Source organism: Lissotriton vulgaris, chromosome 3_1 (genome assembly GCF_964263255.1).
Source record: "Lissotriton vulgaris chromosome 3_1, aLisVul1.2, whole genome shotgun sequence".
Taxonomy (NCBI): Eukaryota; Metazoa; Chordata; class Amphibia; order Caudata; family Salamandridae; genus Lissotriton; species Lissotriton vulgaris.
In genome coordinates this window covers 2,037,261,892-2,037,285,970 of record NC_141689.1, presented here as the reverse complement: position 1 = coordinate 2,037,285,970, position 24,079 = coordinate 2,037,261,892, and positions in this window count along the sequence as shown.

The window sequence follows — 24,079 nt, the reverse complement described above, 5'->3', positions numbered from 1 at the left end:
TATATTCCCAATAGGCTCTGCGCATTGGAATAATACATACTATAGATTTGAAGTAGGACTGAGGTCTACTAGGTCTCTATCAAATATATTAGACCTAATTGTGAGTGCCAGCTAGCTCAGTGGTCACTAGAAACGTTCTCGAAAGAACAAGAAGGGATTTCTGACAACCGCATAAAACATGACAACTTTGTTTCCCGAGGTAAAAACGTATCTTCTGAGTCGCGGAAACAATAGATAGTTATTTCACTCAGTCCATTGTGCATGCTTCGTTTCACTAGAGGTGCAGAGAAACAGAGAGACGGGCGCTTTCAATAAAAAAGTATTTATTGAACAGTCTTCTTTGTCATGCAGAAGAAATGAACTGCTACAATCGTAATACTGGTTGCAAAGTACAATGCGTACAGTACGAAGAGTATTATAAAAGCATGGTATGGTTTCTAAGCCATAAAATATATAGAATACATACATTAATAAATAAAGACTAAAAAGTACTCAACTGGTGCTTCTAAAATATGCCTACCCCGGTGTACCTAACCTAGGTTTAGTAAAGTAATTGAGTTGTAGCTGACTTTCAGTATTCTTTTGCCAAGAACCTATCCAAGATTCTCTAACGGTCTAATCAGCTTCGTACCTTGGTTTTAGAATGAAGGGGGTCTTGGTATCACTCTCTCAGGACTTGATTTCCCAACAACCCGCAAGGGTAGCTTGGAAACACTGGAGCTGTATTTCTCAGCAAGAAAAAAGACAGCGTCTCTCTCAGTGCATCTGCTGGAGGGTCGGCTTCCTTCGGCACTTGCTGCAGCAAGCTGTGTCGCGTAGGTAGATAGTCAAACTGCTCCAAACCACTGTGTGTTTGCCTGGGCAAGTGTGGGCATATTTATACCTTGTAGGTGACGAGTTTGACAGACGGTTGGACATAATAACGTCATCAAAGACTCAGTTCTTTGAAAACTCCATGAGTTTTGGATCAATCAATATTCAAGCAAGGGGAAGTCCTTGTCTCCTGAAGGCGGGTTTTTCCAAGAAATCGTTGTGGATTTTCGGAACTAGTGGAAGTAGCCATGCCGTATTTGGACTGCATAGGCTGCGTCTAAATATAGTTAAGATTTCTATGCCTATATAAGGATAGGGTGATTTATACCTATATATGGGCATGAATCGGGAAAATTACAGTAGGGTCCCAAATTCATATACAACAGTGTCAATACGTCAAAACGCAATCAGTCCTGACATCATGAAACAGGAAGCTAATCACCAAGGCAGAGGCGGACTGTACTTCATATCACATGTGAAGGATTGGACCAGTGAGCTGTGTAACTGTGTTGCAACATGTGTCATGACACAACAGGTCAGTCCTATCACACATTGGTTGTGTGAACAATGCAGAGATGCTGCAAACTGAAAGCCAACCACACTGCCATGTGGCCTCTAAACCTATGAGAAACTAATGTTGTAAGCATCAATGTTGGGGGGCGTTCATTTCGATGTATGTTGGCGAAACTCTGGAACTCGCTTCTGGCTCCTATTATAGCTACTCCGATCCGTTTGGTGTTTCAAAAAGCCTGAAAGACCTTGCTCTTCATTACTCCTGCTGTCTAATCACTCTGTTGCACTTTCAGGCTCAGGGTCTTTGGTCTCTGGTCTCAGGGTCTTTGGTCTCTGGTCGCGCTGGGACGCCTCATCGCTGAGGCAGCCATGCGCATTACAAATCCGAAATAAATAAATAAATCAATGTTGTCCTGACAGAGAATTAGTTGGAAGTCTAAACAGATTACTCACTTCACTAGGTAATATAAATTCACAACAACATATATCTATTTCAATGTAGAAGATCTACCAGCAACTTCTGACCCGCTGTCTGTCCTTGCTGACTATCCTCCAGTCAATAGCAGCCTGCCAACCCTCGACCAGGACACCCTCCAAAAAATCCTGTACACCATTCAGATACCATCACCAGTCGCAAGAAGGGCCAATGGTGTTACACAGTCTTCGGAGGATTTGCTTATCACCAAACCAACACCAACAACCAGCCCACCCCCAACCCCAACCCCAACCCTGGCTTCTGAGGACCCCAAAGTTGAATTCCAATGTTGTGTGGTAGGAGTCCAGCAGGAGCTTGCAGATGTGGTGTTGGTGAGGATGGAGACCGTGGCAGGCTCCCTAAAGGGAGTCTGTAGAGGCCTCAGTCCCAATAAGGAAACCTTGGAGGATGTAAGTGGCAACTACCCTCTGCTCCAATGCTCAGACCACTCCCTGGTTGACATTACTGGAGTCATAAGGCAGAGGCATAAACAATTGCCCTGCCGCAGTGTCACCAGCGAAGTTGCCCTCAAGCTGGGGGCAATCCACAACATCATGGAGTCCATGTGGTGGAAGCAGGACTTCTACAAAGCAACAATGGGTACATTAAACCATGACATTGTTGCTGTGCTGGCAAACCTGAAAGCCCTCCATAATGCTGTGCTGCTTTACTTGGTGCAGAGAACTGCTGCTGGGGACAGGAGAATCACATTTTCAGCTGATGGGGTGTGTGTGCCTCCACCGCCACCCGCACCAACAACATCCCCCTCACAGGAGTCACCACACAATCAGAGGACAAAGATGTTGACTTCCCCTCTTTCCACCAAAAAACTGGCTGGCAGCATTTATCTGTGCCATATGGCCAGTTTCCCTATTTACTTGTGCTTATGGCCATCCCAATGTATTAAGCAAATGGTACTGTCCTTGCTTTGCTTTTCCACCTGTTGATCTCACCCATTTGTGCGCTGTCTATGTGGCCTATCCTCCCTAATGGCAATTTGGCCCTCCTCCTAAATGGAATTCTCTGCTTGAACAGCCAGTGGCTCACAAACTATGTTGAGGTTGTTGCCCAACAGACTGCCACTTGCTCCTTGCTTCTTGGTTCACATGTCAATAAATCACTTACTGGAACCAGTGTGTTGTATTCCTGGTCAAGATTGGACTAAGTAGACCATGGTGGATGTGGTGACCCTAAAGGCACAATCTAATACTTAAAGGAAATTATGTTCCATCGACTCAGGGTTACATTTGCACAGTCCATGTAAAATAGTTTATGTAATCACAATGTGTATCTAAATTAGCAAGTAGTTACCCAAGGTGACATGCATAAAGTGCTACAATTATCAATCAATCAATGGTAAGACTGTATGTAATTTCTGTGGGTGATACTTCCATACATACTATGGCACCAATCACGTCCTAGATTAGTCACAATAGTGTGACTTAACAACCCAAACAAAAAATGCAGCATCATATACACACACAGGGCAACAGTAGGTTAATACCTGTTTAGGGCTGTGTGTCCATTCACAGCAAGAATGCACCTTACAGTACATAATCACATTTGAAGATCCCTAAGTTACTCCACTGCAAACTTTACATGGGCTACTCTTTATGTGAGCCACCTAGTAGCACATATATACAAACACTGGCAGAACATCTTTCAGCATGTGCTTAACCCAACCTAAGCAGTTGTGACAACTACCACGCAGGTAATAAGTAAGCAGAAAGTGCAACAGAATATTTATTTAACACACCGTAATAAATCCTAATATCTATAAATCTATAACACACACTAACTATTCCTACCTAAACTATGTCTAATTTAACCAATGCTAACTTACCTACGCTATCCTAACTTAAAACAAACCTTGCCTGCCTAGCCATAACATATCTTACTCTACACATATACCACAATTGACAGGCTAAACATCAACCCCCACCTCACTTAGTACACATTTGCACATGACACTAACATGAACTACACCTATACACAAACTACCTAAACATTAAAACCTAAACAAATATATGTTTATTTTTTATTTTTTATAACACATGCTAAACATTAATCCCCAAAAACTTAACAAACTACCCACCCATATCCCTATAAAAACATAAATATTAAAAGCTGTAAGACACCAAAACTAACCTAACCTAACCTATCACTATGCTAGAACATATCCTAAATTATGCTAAACATCTAAACAATAAAAACAGGCAATTTGAACTGGAGAGGGCTAGAAAGTTGGAGGGAGGACCTAACTTTTCTTCTCTATATGGTCCATAGTTTAGTGCAAGGTACGGACCATTTGCATTATTGTCAACACCTGTAGTTGTTAGCCTGCCAGCTTCTACTTTGTCTCTGCTTTTTAGTGCAGCAACTGCCTCTAAAACTCAGTTGACTGAGTTGATGTACTGCCGTCCGCCTGTGGTGCCATTGCTGGTGGGGCTGTGGTGAGTCCCAGACACAGATATGGATATTCTGTAATTCAATTCTGACTGTTAGTGGGTCTGTTAGGTAATTGGGTTTTGCTTACCTACAAGAAGGCCATTCCCATATTGGCCATTCTGGAAGTGTTCATTTATGATGGATTGCCTGACGATGCATGCATCATGCACATTCCCTGGGTATTTGGGCAGTACGTTGGTGAACATCCCGAGGTGGTCAACGATGGCCTGGATATTGATGGAATCGATGTGCTTCTGGTTCCTATAGAGATTGGATGTTTTTTTGTTTTTTTTGGTCCTCATATGCGACAATCCAAAAAATGTGTTTGTTATGGTGTGTTCAGGGTCAAGAATTGGAACATGCACTCGCATCCTGCCGGAGGTTCCCTTTCCCTGATACACCTACCTTCAACTCTTATTTCGAGGTGACGGGGTTACCCACACATACCTCCCCTTGGATTAGATTGTCTTATTCCTTGGACTGTTTATTCCTCCATTGTCTAATTAAGTTTGAATTATGAAGAATAAGGGGTTCCCATATGCTGGCTCTCGTCTCAGAGGCATTTGTACAATCTAACCTGCCAAATCGTCTGGCTGCCATTAACCAAGCTGCGCAAGAGGATTCGCTACTGGAGGTCCAATTTATACATATTTCCCTGCGAGCAATGATGATCAAGATTAATAACAGCTGCGCAAGCAGTTTCCTGGTCTTCCCAATAAAACTATGATTATCTAAGATCCCCAAAATTATCAGAGATAGGTTTACCGCTGTGTTCTTTTTCAGGATATCCGTTAATATCTCACTCACATCTAGCCAAAAAGCATACACTCAGGAAAAATGCCAGAACAAACGCATGTCATCTGCTTTTGGCAGTCCACATTTCTGGCAGCACCTTGCTTCCCCTCCTATTCTGGACAGCTTCTTTTGGAACCAGTATATCCAAAGTAAGGTAAATACATGGTTCTTCCTTAATGGAGGATTTTTGACAAATTAACAAAGTGCATTCATAGATACTTACCAAAGAATTGTTAAGTCGGCATCTGCTAGGGCCTCTTTCCAATATTTCCTCCAGTGCGTATTATGGGAATCTTCTTCCTGGACTACCATCAATACCATTTAGCAGTCTCTTTTTTCTGTGCAGGGGTACCATATAATGCTGTTTCCCACTTATTCGAGGCTCCTACAGATGCTTGGCTTTGGGCCCAGCTTGTTAGTTGCAGATATTTAATAGTTGATTGTTAGTTTTCTCTGATAGATAAATCTATGCAATTTGATTCTGCTCATCCATTAATTGGCCCCATTTTTTAATTTCGGCATCCATACGTGGTGTAGATAAAGAGTCTTGTAAACATGGATGAGTCCATGGTGATTTCCAAATTGGGGTTACTTGACTATATTAGGGTAGATTCAATATTTTCCTAACCTGAATCCAAAACCTACATGCCGCGCTCAGGACCTTTGAATTGATTTTTTTAAAGATTTGGGAAGACCATATTTGAACAAAAAGTAGCTGCCTTGCTCTGCAAGATCGTTAACTAGTGCTCCATAAGATGGTTGAACTGACTGGGTATGTTTAGTTAGTAGTGTTCTAATATTTTATAATTGAAAGGCCCAACAATATAGCTGAAAGTCTGGTAAGGCAAGCCCACCTTCTATCTTTTTCTTGCAGAGCTTTTTCCAGGCAATTCTTGGATTCTTATTGGCCCAGATAAAAATTGGCAGATCACCTTGTAGTTTCTTAAACCACTTTGACTCAAAATGTAGTGGTAAAACATTGAATATAAAGGTAAATGTTGTATTTGCTTGTGCTTATTGGGTTCCTTCCTTGGAACCTTCCTGTTGTCATGGGGCTCTACATGTTATAGTTCTACCTTTTGTCAGTTGGTGTGATTCTGTGCCAGTGTATGGTGTGGTGGCTCGTTGTTCTACAATAAACTCACCAACCAACTTTAACTCTGTATTCTGAGAATTGTTTGACACCCACAACATTATTTTGGTGACAAGGATTTGGGGTCAATTCAAAACGAGCCACTGCTTCAAGAGTAATCTTCTTTTTGCTTCATTCAACTTCTCTTGACCTTACCACCTCCTCTAGCGGCAGCAAGTTAAAACGGGAATTTATTTCCCCAGCGGCGGTGTACTTTATTTCTGAAAGGTGAGGAGGTCGAAGGGTGGGTCATTTTCAGAGAATGGAATGCAGTAGCTAATTTATCTACTTGCAAAACTACTTTGGAAACATTTGGCTTTTTATTTCTACTCGTTAGAAATACTCGGATTGCTGCGTGTTTAAAATGCTGAGTTAACTGACCTCTTTGTGCTGAGCTCTGCACTCTGCTTGTCGTGCTCTGCCGTCTGTTGCTTGTCCAGCGAGATCATCACTGTCTGAGCACTCCTTGCAACTGATGACGTTGTGGAATCTGCATTAGGAGTTGGTGATCTCCTACTGGTCACTACCCTGCAGCGTGTCTTCTAATTCTCCACCTTCTCTTCTCGTCTAGAGCACTGAGAATCTGCGTGCGTCTAGAAAGTCTTCGGAACATCACGCAGAGCATTGAGAATCTCCGTGTGTGTGTAGAAGGTCATCTGAGCATCAACGAGTCTCACTGACTCCGTTCTTTTTCTCAATATTTTGTTATTTATTAGCTACTCTTTTCTCACAGCTTTTGCATGTGAATGGCTTTCGGTTGTTTTACTCCTACAATGGTAATTCATGCAAGCTTTCATTGAGTGAATGACATTTTGAGTTTCACATTTTTTTTTAGACATCTGTGATAGTAAGCAAATATTTATTTTTACCTTTGTTGTGTTTCTACTATAATTTTCAGCAAACTCATTCTCATTTTATTCTGATTGCTTTCTGAAGTTAAATTGTATTTTATCTTGCTTATTGACTATTGTTATAAGGATGCAATCTGTCAATCAACCCCCTCCTTTCCTGGAAAGCCCAGGTACGCCTCAAATTCAGTGGAGGCAGTGGTTTGATGCCTTCGAAACATATATTGGTGCTATTGGTGCCTCTAGATACAGGGCGGAAAGGAAGAAATTTCTACTCTTGAATTGTTTGGGGTTTGAGGGAAGGGAGGTTTATAAGCACTTACCTGATTTGGTCCTTGCTGAGGGTGAAGTAATCAATGAATATCAAGAAACAATTAAAAAGCTTGTTATCAAATTTGATGTACAACCAAGTTTAGTTGTATTAAGACACAAGTTTTTTAAAAGAGCGCAACTTCAAAGTGAGGATGTTGATTCATATTTAAGTGCTTTACGAAAACTTTGTGCTGAGTGCCAGTTTGGTGATTATAGAGACCAACTTGTGAGAGATCAGTTTATTGCACATTGTTGTGATAAACATATTCAACAAAAGTTGCTCACTATGAGAAACCCAACTTTGGAAGAAATTATAAAGGTAGCCAAAAGTCTAGAGCTTGCTCAAACTTCTATTAAAGAATTGAGTAAAACAGAGGTGCAAAAAGAAAGTGTAAATGCTATTGTTTCTCAAAACAATAAGTCTAGTTTTACCAGGAAAGATAAGTCGAATGACTAAGGTGTTTATAAAAAGAATATGTGTTATAGGTGTGGTTATTCACCGGACTCTAAGGAGAATAGTTTTTGTCCTGGTAAAAATGCTAAGTGTTATAAGTGTGGAAAATTTGGCCACTTGGCTAAGGTTTGTCAAGCCACGTTGAGTAAAACTGAAAAAGTTAGTTATGTGTTGGAAGATGAACATGTTTCAGAGTGTGAAATGGTGAAGGAACTCAAGGATATGATTGTCACTGTTACTGATGATGGTGTTGTGACTGGTGATCCTGCAGAGTGTGTAGATCCATATGTGGATATTTTGGTGGGTGATGTTTGTTTAAAGCTTCTTGCAGACTCTGGTGCGAGAATTACCATGATTTCTTTGGATTTGTTCAAACAATCTTGGGCAGACAGGGAGTTATTTCCACCTGATAGGGCGCCTGTTTCTTATGAGGGTCGCAAAATAGTTTTGGAAGGTTACATTAAAGACATCTTGCAGTCAAAGACTGAAGGATTCAAGGAAAGATTTACGTTGCTGTACGGGGCTTGAACATTTTAGGTTGGTACCATCAGGGTTTATTTGGTATGTTGTTGAGACCTGGTGCGAAAGAACAGGTACTTGTTGTCCTGGATATGCCTGATTCGTTGTCGCTTGAGAAAGAATTTCCAAGAGTTTTTTTCTGATTCTCTTGGTGAAATTTCTGGGTTGAAACATAGAATCAAAGTTAAAAGCAGTGCTGTCCCCGTGAAACATAAAGTAAGGTCTGTACCTTTCAGTTGAAGGTCGGACCTGAAAACTGAACTCGAGAGACTGGAGAAGAATGGTATTATTGAGCCTATTGAATCTAGCCTGTGGCTCAGTCCTTTAGTGGTTGCACGCAAACGGAATGGGGAAATTTGTCTCTGTTGTGATCTCAGGAGTCTTAATAAGGAGATCTGGGTGGACGCTCATCCTCTTCCTAAGATTGGTGATTTGCTAGAAGAGCTAAGGGATGCGCAGTGGTTTTCTAAAATTGATTTAGCCTCTGCTTACCACCAAATTGTTCTGGAAGACGAGTCAAGACACTTTACTGCCTTCAATTCTCCCTTTGGCACTTTTCAATTTTGTAGAATGCCGTTTGGGCTAGCCTCTGCGGCTTCTGTTTTTCAAAGGATTATGCAGAGTGTGCTCAAGGATGTTAAGGGTGTAGTCATCTTTCAGGATGATGTGTTGATTTTCCACAAATTTTTAGATCAACATGATCATGTTTTGCGGTCAGTTTTGAAGAGATTTGATGAAAGGGGGATTGTTGTCAAGAAAACCAAATGTGAATTTTGGAAAAAGTAGGTTGAATTTCTGGGTCATTTGGTTTCTGGTTTAGGAGTTTCTCCTAGGCCTGGTTTGGTTAAGGCTGTTGTTGATTGCCCAGCACCTAAGAACAGGGATGAATTGTGTTAGTTTTTGGGCTTATGTGAATTTTATTCACGTTTTATCCCTGATTATGCCACTAAAATGAAGGCTCTTTCAAACATGCTTAAATCCAGTGTTACCTTTATTTGGGATCAAGTTTGTCAAACTACTTTTGATTTTGAAAAATCTGAATTGGTAAATGCTAAGGTGTTGAAAGCGTATGATCCCAGTGTCAGTTGTGTTATCACGGTTGATGCAAGCAATTATGGTCTGGGAGCTGTTCTCACTCAGGTTGTGGAAGGAGTGGAAGTAACTATTAGCTATGCCTCGAGGGTCCTTAGAGATCCAGAAATCAATTACTCGGTCATTGAGAAAGAGTTACTAGCATGCTACTGGGCATGGGAAATATTTCGGACTTATGTTTGGGGAAGGAAGTTTGTAATTCAAACTGATCATAAGCCGTTGATTTATATTTTGTCTGGAGATCGTATTAAGTATGCTACTCCTCGTATTGCTCGTCTCACTACCAAGTTGTTGCAATATCAGTTTGATGCAAAATATATACTCGGAAAAGATAATTGTACTGCAGACATGCTCTCTAGACTACCTTTGCAGGAAAATGAAGGTCCTGACTTGGAGGAGGATAGGGAGGATTGTTTTATTGCTTCTTTGGATGCTGTTGTCGATGGTGGTTGTTCCGAAAGAGAATGGTTTGATGCCATGGGTACTGATGTGACTCTTTCAAAAGTTAAAGATTATATTGTTGCTGGATGGCCAAAGGAAAGAAGTTTGCCTCAACATATTCAACCATTTTGGAAAATTTCTGAAGAACTTTCTATTGAAGATGGGGTTGTAATGAGGGACGATAGGTGTATTCCTCCTGTGAAATTACGTGTGTATCTAATTGATAAGGCGCATGAGGGTCACCTTGGCCTAACTATGACTAAGAGACGGTTGAGATTGCATTACTGGTGGCCTTCAATGGATGGTGATGTGGAAGAAAGAGTCAAGCTATGCTGTGTTTGTGCTTCCGCTGAGAAAGGTTTAAAAGTTGTTGTTCCTCCTTTGCAGCCTATTCCTTTTCCTTCCAAACCATGGCTTAAGATTGGGATTGATCTTGTTGGACCTTTTAATTTTCTTCCATCCCATCTCAGATTTGCCTTTGCGCTGATGGATTTTCACAATAAATGGCCTGAGGTCAAGTTCTGTACCAATCCTACTGTCAGCTGTGCTATTCTTTTTCTAAGGGAAATTTTTATGAGGGAAGGTTTTCCTGAAAGTCTTGTCTCTGACAATGGTGTGCAATTTGTTAATGCTGAAATGCGTGTATTTTTGGAGGAATCTGGTGTTAAGCACTTAAGGAGTTCAGTTGGGCATCCTCAAACCAATGGTCAAGTTGAGCGAATGAACTGTGTGCTTGTGGAGTGTATCAAATGGGCCAAGGCAAATAGTTTAAATGTGGAGAATGCTGTGAGATCCATGATTTGGTTTTATCGCACTACACCACACTCTGTCACAAAAGTTGCTCCTTTTGTTTCTCTCAGAGGAAGATTACCCACCTCTTCCCTTTATCCTGCCTGGCTTTTGAGAACCGTGGGCCACAAGTTTTCTTTCCACTCTTCTGATAATGATGAAGTGCAAGAGCGTGTTAAATCTGCTCAAGGTAAAATGGCTGACAGATTTAATGAGAAGAAGTCTGTTAAAGTTTTGAATATTTCACCTGGTGACTTGGTCCGTGTAAAGAATTACAGGATTGTTAAAAAAGGTTGTGAATCTTTTGGTGAGCCTGTTCGTGTGGAGAAAGTGTGTGGAAATGCTGTCATGGTGGAGGGTGGACATTGGTGGAATCTTTGCAAAGTTGTCAAAGTCAAAATGGGTGACTCTGGCATTTATTCAGCCGAGTCTCAATCTGCGTCTTCTGATACTGTACAAAAATCTTTACTTTCTGCTTCTAGTTCTTTATCTGCAATGTGTCCCAAGGAGAGTGGTGCTGTCAGAAAATCTTCACATGTCACTAGCCTTCTTTGGAAACTGCGTTAGATTTTTCTTGTAAGTTTTATTTTATTTTATCTCCTTTGTTTTACCTTTGCATCTTACTTGTTATTTTTGAAAAAAAGAGGTAATGTTGTATTTGCTTGTGCTTATTGGGTTCCTTCCTTGGAACCTTCCTGTTGTCATGGGGCTCTACATGTTATAGTTCTACCTTTTGTCAGTTGGTGTGATTCTGTGCCAGTGTATGGTGCGGTGGCTCGTTGTTCTACAATAAACTCACCAACCAACTTTAACTCTGTATTCTGAGAATTATTTGACACCCACAACAGTAAACTTTGGCAAAATCATCCTTTTTTATCAGGTTAACTCTGCCAATGATCGATAAAGGTAAGGTAGACCACGTTTACAAAAACCTCTTCGTTTTTTTCATGAGTTTTTAGAAAATTTATATGGGCCATTTCTTCCAAAGTTTTAACTACCTGAACTCTTAAATATGTTATCTCTTTCTTCATGTTTTTTCCAAGAGTGGCATCAAGTTGTTTATTCCAAGCAAATATTTTTTCATCATTTAGCTGGTATCCAGCTACCTTACCAAAGTCTTTTAGTATACACATTATAATTGGAAATGATTCTATGGGGTTTTGTGTATATATTATTATGTCATCAGCATTGAGTGTCTCTTTCTTAACCCAACCTTGATGTTGAAAAGTCTGAATCTGCTGTTCTTTCCTAATCCTCCTTGCTGGGGGCTCAATAGACAGATTAAACCATAAAGGGAATAGGACAGCCTTGCAGTGTGTCTCTACCTATTCTTAATTGCTGAGTAAGTGAACCATTGATTAGGGGCCATATATATCAAGCCTTTTTTGATTCACAAAGGCCGAAATTCGCCGAATTTCAGAATTTGCGAATCGCAAAAGGCTGTTTTGCATAAAATGATCTGTATCAAACAATCGCATCTTAAGGAATCGCAAATACTTGCGATTCCTTATTTTGCTATAGCATTTAAGGAATCGCAATTTTGCGATTCCTTAAATGCTATGTATGAAGCTTTTTAGACTTGCGATTTCAGGTTTAGAAATCACAAATTACCACCAACTACAAGTTGGTGGTAATTTGCGATTTCTTGTAAATATGCACAATTGTGCATTTGTGAGGGTGTCATACGACGCACATACATGCCCATTGGGCATGTATGCGCGCCATATGCACACACATGTATTTTACAGGGGTGCAGCAGGGTGTCCTTGAGACACCCCTGCACCCTTGCAATAATTCTCAAATTGCGATTAGAAAATTGTGAATTCGCAATTTGAGAATTATTTGGAAATCATTCCTATGGGCCTCCTGGCCCATAGGAATGCATTGGAAATTATTCCTTAATTGCGAATTCGCAAAATGCGAATTCGCAATTAAGCAATATTAAGGAATCGCTACAAAAAAGCGAATTTCTTCATACATACCGTTTTGCGATTCCTAAATAGCGATTCCTTAAAAATCGCTATTTAGGAATCGCAAAACGGAACTATGATACATATGGCCCTAGGATCCTTGCCAAGGGGCATGTGTAGATACTTTTTATTGCACTCTCAAAATTGCTTCCTAATCCATCATGAGACAAAACGGTATAGGGGAAAGGCCAGCTAACCCTATTAAATGCCTTGGCGGCGTCAACAGTAAGAACAGCTAGTGGGAGATTTCTGTCTGTGGCCAAATCTATTGCACAATGCAAGTCATGAGTAAGGTCATTTAGCTGTCTACCTTTCATAAACCCTTTTTGAGAAGTCCCAATTAAATCTCTCAATATTTTCTCTAGCCTTTTTGCCAGTATACTCATGAATATCTTATAATAGTTATTAAGTAAGGATATTGGCCGATAGGACTCACATTTCTTTGTCGTTTTATTGGGTCTCAATATAAGGGTTATTGCAGCAGCATTCCAAGAATCAGGGACAGCCATGTCATTTATATATACTGAGTTGAATAATGAGGTTAGTGAGGGAGTTATTTCATCTGCCAGAACCTTATAGACTTAGCTAGAAATTCCATAAGGTTCGGGGGCTTTCCTACTTTTGAAATTTTTTATTGCTAAGGATACCTCTTCAGATGTAATTGGGTTATTAAGTAAGGATTCCTTGTCCGGTGAGAGTCTTGGTGAAGGGTAATCTAAGAGCCAGGTAGATAACTGTTCATCCAACAGTGATATCTCTTCCTTGTATAAGTTTTGGAAGAAGTCAGCGAAAGCAGTCCCAATGTCTTTGTCATCGTAGCAACTTACTCCTGATCCCTCCAAGACTTCCTCTTTTATTGAATTCCTTACTAAGTCTCCCCTTGTCTTCCATGCCAATAACCCCCCACATCCCTTGCCATACTTGTAGTGCGCAGGCTTGCTAGCAAACCATTTATTTTACTATGACTTCCAAATGTGCCACTAGCTCTCTCTTCCCCTCATCAATTTGTGCTTGCATCTTATTAACTGCTGCTGAATCACCTGCGACATAAAGATATTTTTGCCAGGATATTATTTTTTTCTCTATTATTTTCTTTCTTCCTGTATGCATCTCACATAATCCTTAAGGAAGAAGAGGCGGCATTCAGTTAAAAGTATTCTATGTGTCTTGTTTCAGATTTTTTTGTATTTAGGGTTCTCCTAAGAGGGACCTGTCCATAGTCCATCTAAAGTCATGCACCTCATGTTCTCTAAGTAGCTTAAGGCTAACCTCTGAGTGGTCAGAAAGATGGGCAGGGTGGTGAAAATCTAGCTTAATCTTATTACTTAGTCTTAAATCAATGAGATAATAATCTATATGAGATGCATGACCATATTTTTTTTTTGATGTGTAAATTCTTTCTTTCTGCCGGTTTTCTGCCTCCAGGGATCTATTAATCCCAAGTTCTTCATGATGTTCTGTTTAAAAGCTCGCATTTTCGGGGCATTAACGTTCGGCCTAGTGGTGGATTTATTTAATTCGAGATCCAGCAATATATTCAAATCCCCTCCCGTTATAATAAGGTTATCATCATTCAATGTTTCTTGAAGTAGATCATGTAGTGGTGACGGGTCATCTATATTTGGGCCATAGTAACTTCTCAAGGAATATTTTATGCTGCGAATCCTCACTGTAATGATGGCCCGTCTTCCTTTAGGATCTGAGATTACTTTTATTATTCGGATCACTTTCTTTCGCCATGATCTTTATTTACTTCTTCACTCTGGGAACAAGGATATCTGAATCACAACTTTTCTTTCTTTCTCTCTTCTCCAAGGGTCCGCATGACCCGAATACTTGCACATCTCGGGTGCCTAATTCTCCAATAGGCATGGTGTGGTGTTTTTAAACAGGATCAAGCATTTTTTGGCTTGGACTGGCGTTGTGAATGCATAGTACCGGTGAGGGGGTATATGCTTTCACAAGGTAATTTTAAATCTGAAATTGACACCTAGTAATTGTATAACTTGGTCAATGTATTTGGATCTATGGGTGCGCACGTTGGTGCAATTTGGTTTGGACTGGTGCCCCTTTTGGGCAAACGTCTTTTTAATATTTGATAAATACTTATACATGTCAATGTATTTTTGCAGCCCTGATGAAATTCCCAAGGCACGAATGGGAATGAAACGCGTTGGCTGTGCCGCTGTACATGAAAATAAAGAAAACTTTTACAAATAAGAACCGAAGATCTACAATTCTTTTTGGACTCCCTTATACTATTGACTTCACTGTGTGCGCCTCTCTGCTCTTATGTAAACTTTTATTATTTTTGCATGACCCGAATTCTTAATCAAAATGGCGACCCCTTTAACATTACAGTTCTGGTTAGTGCATGCAAACTGTTGTATCAACTTATGCCCCTTAAGTATTGACTCCCATTCTTTTTGTTGCATCTGTAGAGATGAGATGTTGCTGCAGGAGGAACCAGTTGCACATATGTGCAGTAATGCACCCAACACATGTGAGAAACTGTGCTGGCATAGAAGCCTTGCTTGATCTCCAGCTGCAGTTGTTGTGTGTTGGGGAGTGGTGTGGAGTGGTGCGGCTCACTGGTTAGAGGCGGCAGACCCGGGAGCAGAAGTCGGCCGGGACCAGGGTTCAATTCCCGACGCGGCAGGGTCGTGGACTTTGGTCAGCGGACTCGATAATTCTCGCTTCGGTGCCTACTCTAATTTCAGGGGTCCCACTCGGCAACTCTGGGCATCAGCTTGCCTAATCTCCACAACGGCCCCTCCAACGCCGGGGATGCTTGGCTCCACCTTGGGGACTCCCAGCAGGGACCCTCCCACAGGGAAAGCCAGGACGGGTTCCCCAGCATTACACAGGGTAACAGTGCGCTTTACAAGCTCAAACATAATAATAATAATAATAACAATACTAATTGGGGAAGAAGAGGTACTGTGACATTAGGCGAATGTTGGCATCCAGGAAAGAGTGTAGAAAAGCCGAGAAAGTTGACTGGGAGATTCCTGCTACTCTGACTGTTGTGATCTAGAATGAGCCTGCTACCAACATGTGTAGGATAGCCATGAGCTTTACCTGGGGAGGAATGTTTCTGGCCCTAGAGTTCATACTTGGAGCCATGGCGCTATCTGCTGTATCAGTTAAATGATGGACTTCCTCCTGAGCTGGTAGTAAGTGATGACCTCATCTTCCTCTTTGTGGTGGTGAGAGCAAGGGAAGTGGGTGGGTGGTGTAATGCTGGAGGTGGCAGTTGTCCCCCATAACACCCAGCTGCAAAATGAGCACCTCCATGATGGAGCTGTGCTTGCCACACTGTTCTCTCTGGCTTCTTTTTATTTAGCAATGTCAATATGTCATTTCCTATGCATAGGTTTCACAGGCGCGTGGATTTTGACGCTATTGGGCCTCTGTGACTCAAACAGGTGATGCGTCACTTTTGTTAAAACTTGTAATATCCATGAATCTCTTTTACGATGGAAATTATGATGGAATTCCTACCATGTATATATTAATGCCTACATTACGTAGGTGTTTCCTACTCAGCGTCATTTTGATGCAGGACTCCAAATGGTGATGCATCCTCCAAGATATGTCCCTTTGTAAATATGGAGGGCCCGATTCACAAAGGTAAACTTATTCATTTGGCCTAAACTTAGTGGAAACTTCCCCGTTTACAACTTTGGTTATTCACAAGGGGCATTTATGAGTACTATCTTTATTTCCCTTCTCAGGGTGGAGATCTAAACCAAGTGCGGACATAAAGATAGAACTTATATGTTTGGTCTAAGTTTAGACCGAATGTTCAAGTATACCTTTGCAAATCAAAGCCTGATGTACTGACAGTATTGCCAATGGGTAAAAATGTTTTATGCATTGGCTAAACAACTCCTTGTAAAGAAGCTCCTTAGTGTTTTTGTCATGTTCTTTACGATAGCCCTTTCATGTATACTCCATTTTAAATACATTATCCCATCCACACGACTATAACAATTCTAAATAGGTGACCTTTTACCTCATAGCTTGCTTCTGTCTCTTCAACACCAGGCTCTTAGTCTTCTATCAGAATCGCTGTACCTGACATACATAAACATGACCCCAGGCACAGCAGATTTGTTCTGTATAAGGATTACCACTTTTTTATTCGTACTTGGCCAACAGCCAGCTGTGCATGATCACAGTTGTTTAGAAACAAATAGGTGATTGTTTACAAAACATTTATGATCGCTTTCAAAACATCCATGCTTGTTTTCAAAATAAATTAATTCTAAAACAATCCCTGGAGTGACCACTTTAGTATAACAGACCCTCACCCCCCCCTACAAATTAAAGGAGAAATCCTTCCACGCTGAGACTGGGGTCCTGCATTACGTATCTCCAACAAGCAGAGGTCTGACATCCCTTGCGGGTTGTCATTCTCAATACAAAAATGGGGTCCTTTGTTTTTAACCATCAGGTGAGGGAGCTGGTTCTTACCTACGGGTTTGTTGGCTACAGATACACATATCTATATGCATATATACTTACACATCGAGGTTAGGCTAGGTACATTTTTGCAAATTACTTAGGGTGCACATTTTAGGATTATGCGAGTGCTACTGTTTTGTATCTGAACTGTTTCTGTTCATCTTCTAAGCACTATGGTAGAAATGTATCTACTATCCATTATTTTGGTCATAGTATTCTCTTTTGTATACTTCTGTCTCCTGATTGTCGCACCACATACGTTTTACACAAGGTTGTCGATGGACCAAAAAATTCTTATTGAAACGTCATAGTTGCCATCCTGTGTATTTTCTGAGAGAAAGCAGGCACGACTGTCTGAGCGAAATGTATCTTACTGTTTACCACTATCCTTGAGGAATCAGGGTTGTCATGTTCAGAGGTTGCCGGAGATTACCTATTCCAATGTATGATACATGGGGGTAGTAGTTGCACTGTAGAGCTAGCTTGCGTAATGACTGACAGATCCTGTGGGGGTGTCCGGAAGCGGTTGGGACACCAAGCCCTCAGTATAGGTCATCCAAAACGCACAATTCCTGGGGTGCACGAGATGGCGCGGCCAACGTTGGTTTGGTTCTTATATAAACAGTTAAAATCAGAGTATTTCAGTCTAGCTTTCTCAGAAAACCCTACTTGCATCTTGTCAGAGACGTCTGAAGTGAAAAGGGGAAATCCTCCTCGACTGAGCACATGTACTCTGTGTATTGGCAGAAGGTTTAGCAACCTTGTAAGGATAAAAGGTTTCCACATTGTGCAAAACCCTTAGTTATTCATCTCCTCTTGATGGTTCACTAATATATATATATATATATATATATATATATATATATATATATATATATATATATATATATATATATATATATATATATATATATATATATATATATATATATATGTATATATATATATGTATATATATATATATATAAATATATATATATATATATATATATATATATACATATATCTATGGTGACAGCACAAGTAATAAAGTAAATTTGGCATCCTATACCTGGGATCGTGCCTGTTCCTGTTCGTGTCTGTGAGGAAGACTGCAGCGCCAGTAAGACAGAGGTTTTTGAGATATGCATATATATATACCTACTGGCGGTCACCAGTAGGTAGTTATAGTTAGGACCTACTTCCCATAGGAAATCCACAACATTCTATTTGGAATAACTTTGGTTTCGGTGGACGAATCTTGGCGAATTTCTCCAAGAAAATGGCCTGCTTGGCCCCGCTCCTTCCCTAAAAGTTTGGGGGTGATTTGTCAAGTGGGGGCGGTTAAAAAAGGGGGTCCCAAAATATGTTTTCCCCATACAATTTTAAATAGGGACCTTTAGCCAGGGCTACAGCCCGAACAACTGAACAGATGTACAACAAATTTGGCAGAGAGGTAGAGTTCGGTTAGCAGATTGTGCTTTTTGTTAAATGGTGTAAATCCGTTCAGTAGTTCCATAGAAAATTAAAAGTAAATTCATAGCGATGAAGTACAGCACGCGTACGGAAATCCGTACAATTACGAGCACAAGCTGCATGCTGATTGGCTGTCAACTGTGCGTCAACACTGCAAACCAGGAAGTGTTGGCAGACATCTTAATTGTCGCTAGAAGCGACTCACAAGAAAACAGTAAAACAAAGTTGAGAAATAAGGAAAGGGGGCAGGGTAGAAACATCCTGACCCTTTAGGCTTGCTCAGGGGGTCGTACATGGGTCTTCAGGCTCAATTTTCTTTTTTTTAAATAACAAATCAGGGGGTTCGTGTATGGTATACCTACGCAGTGGAAAAGGGAAATAAAAAATAGAAGTCCGTTTTATTCATTAGGTCCCAGGGGGGAAAATTCAGAGGGCAATTTTTTTCATAGTGTGGGGCTTGTAAGGTGCCCCGAGCACTGGGGAACGCCATACCTCTGTGGTTTTATTTTAAAGTATGCGGGGGGTTACGGTCATCTTCCCCTCAGTCTCCCGAGCACCGGGGAACACCACACCTCTGTGGTTTTATTTTGAAGTATGAGGGGGTTACGGTCCTCTTCCCCTCAGTCTTGTGGATCGTCACCCCGACGAGGCTTTTTAAAAACATTTTTTTTTGTTTTCAGCTCTCTCTTCCCGTACACGTCGCGGGGACCGCCACCTTCCTCGGGCAGTAATATGTAAATTGACCTTCCAGCCCCAGGTACCTGCACTCCCCGGGGTTTTTTAATGTTGGGAGGGGGTCACGCTGCCCCCCTCCTGAAACCGTTGGTGGCCCTGGGATCCACCATCTCCAGGGTCGGTTCTTGCAGTGTCACAGGGTGTGTACTTCCGAGACTCTGTTGTTTGGTATGGTAGGGCGGTACCGTCGCCGCTCCCACTTTACCACAGGAACCCGCTTACCTATTTGGAAAAGAAAGCAAGTTAATCTGTTCTCTCTTTCAAGAAAGCAGATTGTTTTTTGAAAGAGAGAGCAGCATATAAGCTGATGTGTCTGATAAAGCAATGCCGGCTGTCGAAGGACGCGGGGAGAATCGTGAGGGCATTGGGGCTAAAAAAAAAAAGTTATTTTTAAGAACTAGCTTTATTTCTATGATAGTATGTACAACTCTAGTTTTTTTTTGCACCAGTTGTACTCTCTACGCATGCGCTGACTCGTTTCCAAGCCCACGTTTTTTTCTTTATCTTCAAGTTTGCCAAGCAAACCTCTCCTTATTTCAGGTATTAAATTTGTCGCTTTCTTTTCCCGGGCCGTGTTCGTCATCCGCTGCTATACTTTTGTAATACATTAATAAACATATTGTATCTCTGTTTATTTGAAATGTAGTGTTGAGGTGCCAAACGTTGATTACATATTCCGTCCACCGCCATTTTAGTAGTTTTTCTCTGTTATTTTTTATTATACCTGTTACTTTCATTTTACTCTCCGCTTATCTTCTCTAGGATCCATGAGATTTCCTGGCACAGACACCACAGTGTTTGTCCTTGGCCTCCGATCTTATGACTTGGTCACACATAACAACTGATTTGAAGGACGTAAGCCAGAGTCATTACAACGCGTGTTCGTCAGCACAAAGATATTATTAAGATTATGCGTTTATCATGCATGGTAAATGCATACTAGTTGGAAAAGCATGTGTGGTAAAGCCATATGCATGCTAATGGCTTTGTGATGACGATCACGCGTTGTTATGACTGCGGTATAATCGCTGTTTCCCCCTAGGACACTGCAGGAAGCGGGTCTGGGGGTGGTGGCCTCCAGGGCACCAGGCAGAGGACACGCAGCCCCTCTCATACAATATAGAAATCTTTTTTGGGGTGATTGTTTCCATGGTTTGAGGGGCTTTATTGAGGTCCACTCTTAATTTTGTAGGGTGGAAGGTTTGCATGGGAAAATGTTGCAAGAGGTTTGTAAATGTGGTACACACTGTTTCGTATTGGTTTGATTTCGTTTCCATGTTGTAGTGTACCCGGAGAAAATATAAGTCAGTACTTTTCAATCTTACTCTTGAACATCTTACTTTAGTACTTCAACATTATAAATATTTTTATTGTGGCCCGTCAAAAAAAAGATGTAGTTTTTTAATTAACTTTTTATTAAAAGAATAACTGTAAACGAAACTTAATGATAACTTTATTATAAAGAACTAGAAAAATTACTTTAAAAAAATAATATTATAAACAATTTGTGAAGTGGACTCCAAAGGACGTTGGATTGGTAATCTGCAAAATAAAAAAGAAAATTAGAGTTTAGAATTATGTAGATGTGAGTAAATGAGATGAAGCATTACAAGTCAAGGTAACAGTACGATTTTACGTGTGCAGTGTGCCTCGTACATTTTACTTCTGTTATAGTGCCGCGTTCAAGTGGTGTCTTTATGGAAGTGCCTACTACGTCACTGACACAAAAGTGGTACAACGGGATTGTAAATACGCCAACTTATTTCTAATGCATTGTAATGTAGGCATTGTATATCTAGGCCTCTGTTCTTACCGTTGTATAAACACTGCGGCCAGTGGAATTCAAAACTTAAAGACTTCTTTGCTTTTACATGTCAAAGCAGACAAAATTTTCTATAACTTTAAAAGAGAAAGAGAAATTATGTCACAGAGAGTGAGAGAGAGAAAGAGAGAGAAAACAACATTAAAACTGTCTCGCAGAGTCTGGAGTTGAGATTTTTTCTTGAAAAGTCAGACGTACATTTACAAGCTGCTTGCCTCACTTTTCCAAAGTTAAAAGTGAAACAAAAGTGGCGTAATAAGCTTGCAGATCTGTTTGTCAAACTGTTGTAACCTATCTGTTGGCAGTGTTCAGAGGTAATTATACATTTTAGACAGTGAAGCTGCTGCACACTAGCCACTGTGTCCTTTCACAAATGAAGGTAACACTACAGTTTTACGTGTGCAGTGTGCCTAGTACATTTCAGTTCTGTTATAGAGCCACGATAAAGTGGTGTCTATATGGAAGTGCCTACTGCGTAACTGACACAAAAGTGGCAGAACGGGATTGTAAATAAGCCGACTTATTTCTAGTGCATTGTAATGAAGGCATTGTATATCTAGGCCTCTGTGCTTATGGATGTATAAACACTGCGGCCACCAGAGTTCACAACTTGAGTTCAACTGTTGTTCTAGACGTCAAAGCAGACAGTAGTGTCTATAAGTTTAAAAGAGAAAGAGAAATGATGTCACAGAGAGTGAGAGAGAGAAAGAAAGAGAGAGAAAACAACATTAAAACTGTCTCGCAGAGTCTGGAGTTGATATTTTTTCTTGAAAAGTCAGACGTAGATTTACAAGCTGCTTGCGTCCCTTTTCCCATGTTAAAAGTGACACAAAAGTGGCGTAATAATCTTGTAGATCTGTTTGTCAGACTGTTGTAACCTATCTGTTGGCAGAGTTCGGAGGTAATTATACATTTTAGACAGCGAAGCTGCTGCACACTACCCACTGTCTCCTTTCACAAATGAAGGTAACACTACAGTTTTATGTGTGCAGTGTGCCTAGTACATTTCAGTTCTGTTATAGTGCTGCGATCAAGTGGTGTCTATATGGAAGTGACTACTGCGCTACTGACACAAAAGTGGCAGAACGGGATTGTAAATATGCCGACTTATTTCTAATGCATTGTAATGAAGGCATTGTATATCTAGGCCTCTGTGCTAACCGATGTATAAACACTGCGGCCACCGGACTTCACAACTTGAGTTCAACTGTTGTTCTAGACGTCAAAGCAGACAGCAGTGTCTATAAGTTTAAAAGAGAAAGAGAAATGATGTCACAGAGAGTGAGAGAGAGAAAGAAAGAGAGAAAACTACATTAAACATGTCTCACAGAGTCTGGAGTTTATATTTTTTTGGGGAAAAGTCAAACGTAGATTTACAAGCTGCTTGCGTCACTTTTCCCATGTTAAAAGTGAAACGAAAGTGGCGTAAAAATCTTGTAGATCTGTTTGTCAGACTGTTGTAACCTATCTGTTGGCAGAGTTTGGAGGTAATTATACATTTTAGACAGTGAAGCTGCTGCACACTACCCACTGTCTCCTTTCACAAATGAAGGTAACACTACAGTTTTACATGTGCAGTGTGCCTAGTACATTTCAGTTCTGTTATAGTGCCGCAATCAAGTGGTGTCTATATGGAAGTGCCTACTGCGTTACTGACACAAAAGTGGCAGAACGGGATTGTAAATATGCCGACTTATTTCTAATGCATTGCAATGAAGGCATTGTATATCTAGGCCTCTGTGCTTACCGTTGTATAAACACTGCGGCCACCGGAGTTCATAACTTGAGTTCAACTGTTGTTCTAGATGAAGAAAAAGAGAAATGATGTCATAGAGAGTGGGAGAGAAAAGAAAGAGAGAGAAAACAACATTAAAACTGTCTCGCAGAGTCTGGAGTTGATATTTTGTCTTGAAAAGTTAGACCTAGATTTACAAGCTCCTTGTGTCACTTTTCCCATGTTAAAAGTGACACAAAAGTGGCGTAATAAGCTGGTAGATCTGTTTGTCAGACTGTTGTAACCTATCTGTTGTCACTGCTCGGAGGTAATTATACATTTTAGACATTGAAGCTGGTGCACACTACCCACTCACTCCTTTCACAGACAATTTGTTGTTGTTTCCGAAACAAAATTGTTTGTCACCTAGTGCCATTGGCGTGATTGAAACATGTTGCTCTACGTGTGGAAAAAGCGTTCACTGTAATCAAGAGAGTTAATCATTTAAATTCAGATAAGGTTGTATACAGCGGAGTGGAGATAGCAGTGTCCAAATCTTTAAAAAAGAAAGAGAAATGATGTGAGAGAGTAAGAAAGAGAAAGGGAAAAAAGGACATTAAAACGTGGGAGAGACACACACGACAGGGGAGGGGTATGTGAAGCCAGAGGTGTACCCAGTCAAAAATTACAGGGGCGGGGCGGGCTAGAAAAAATTTGGGGTGGGGTTTTAGTTCAAGCAAAAAGAAGAGTGAAGCTGCAGAGGCTGTAAGCAAGGGGGGGATTATCAAGGCCTCAATAACAAGAACATGTCTGTAAAAGAACTGTGACGTACTCGGGTGCGAGTGTGTGTGGGCCTAGGAAGCTATCTCATCCTTGCTGAAGTCCCGTTAGCCCAATGCTTTTTTTGCGCCTGCTGCATACTATATATTCTCTCCTTTGACAGATAACAAGCATGTTTGCTCACCTTGTGCTAATGCTGTTGTCCTTGTTACATAATCGATCCTGAAACTGTACATCTAAAAGATATTAAAAGAAAGATGTTATGATTGGTAATTCTTGCTATATTAATTTGGAGTTAGATAATATTGCGCTTTTATAGACGTTTATAGATGTTTGATTGTCAGATTTCTACGAACTGTTTGTATTGTGAATATATTCCGGACATTTCAGCGATTCTAAAAACGTTACTGCTATTGGGAAAAAAAACGAAACATGTAAATTAATACATTGTGTAGGAGTGCGTTCGTCTAAAATACTAAGTCGCATTTTTGTATGTAGTCAG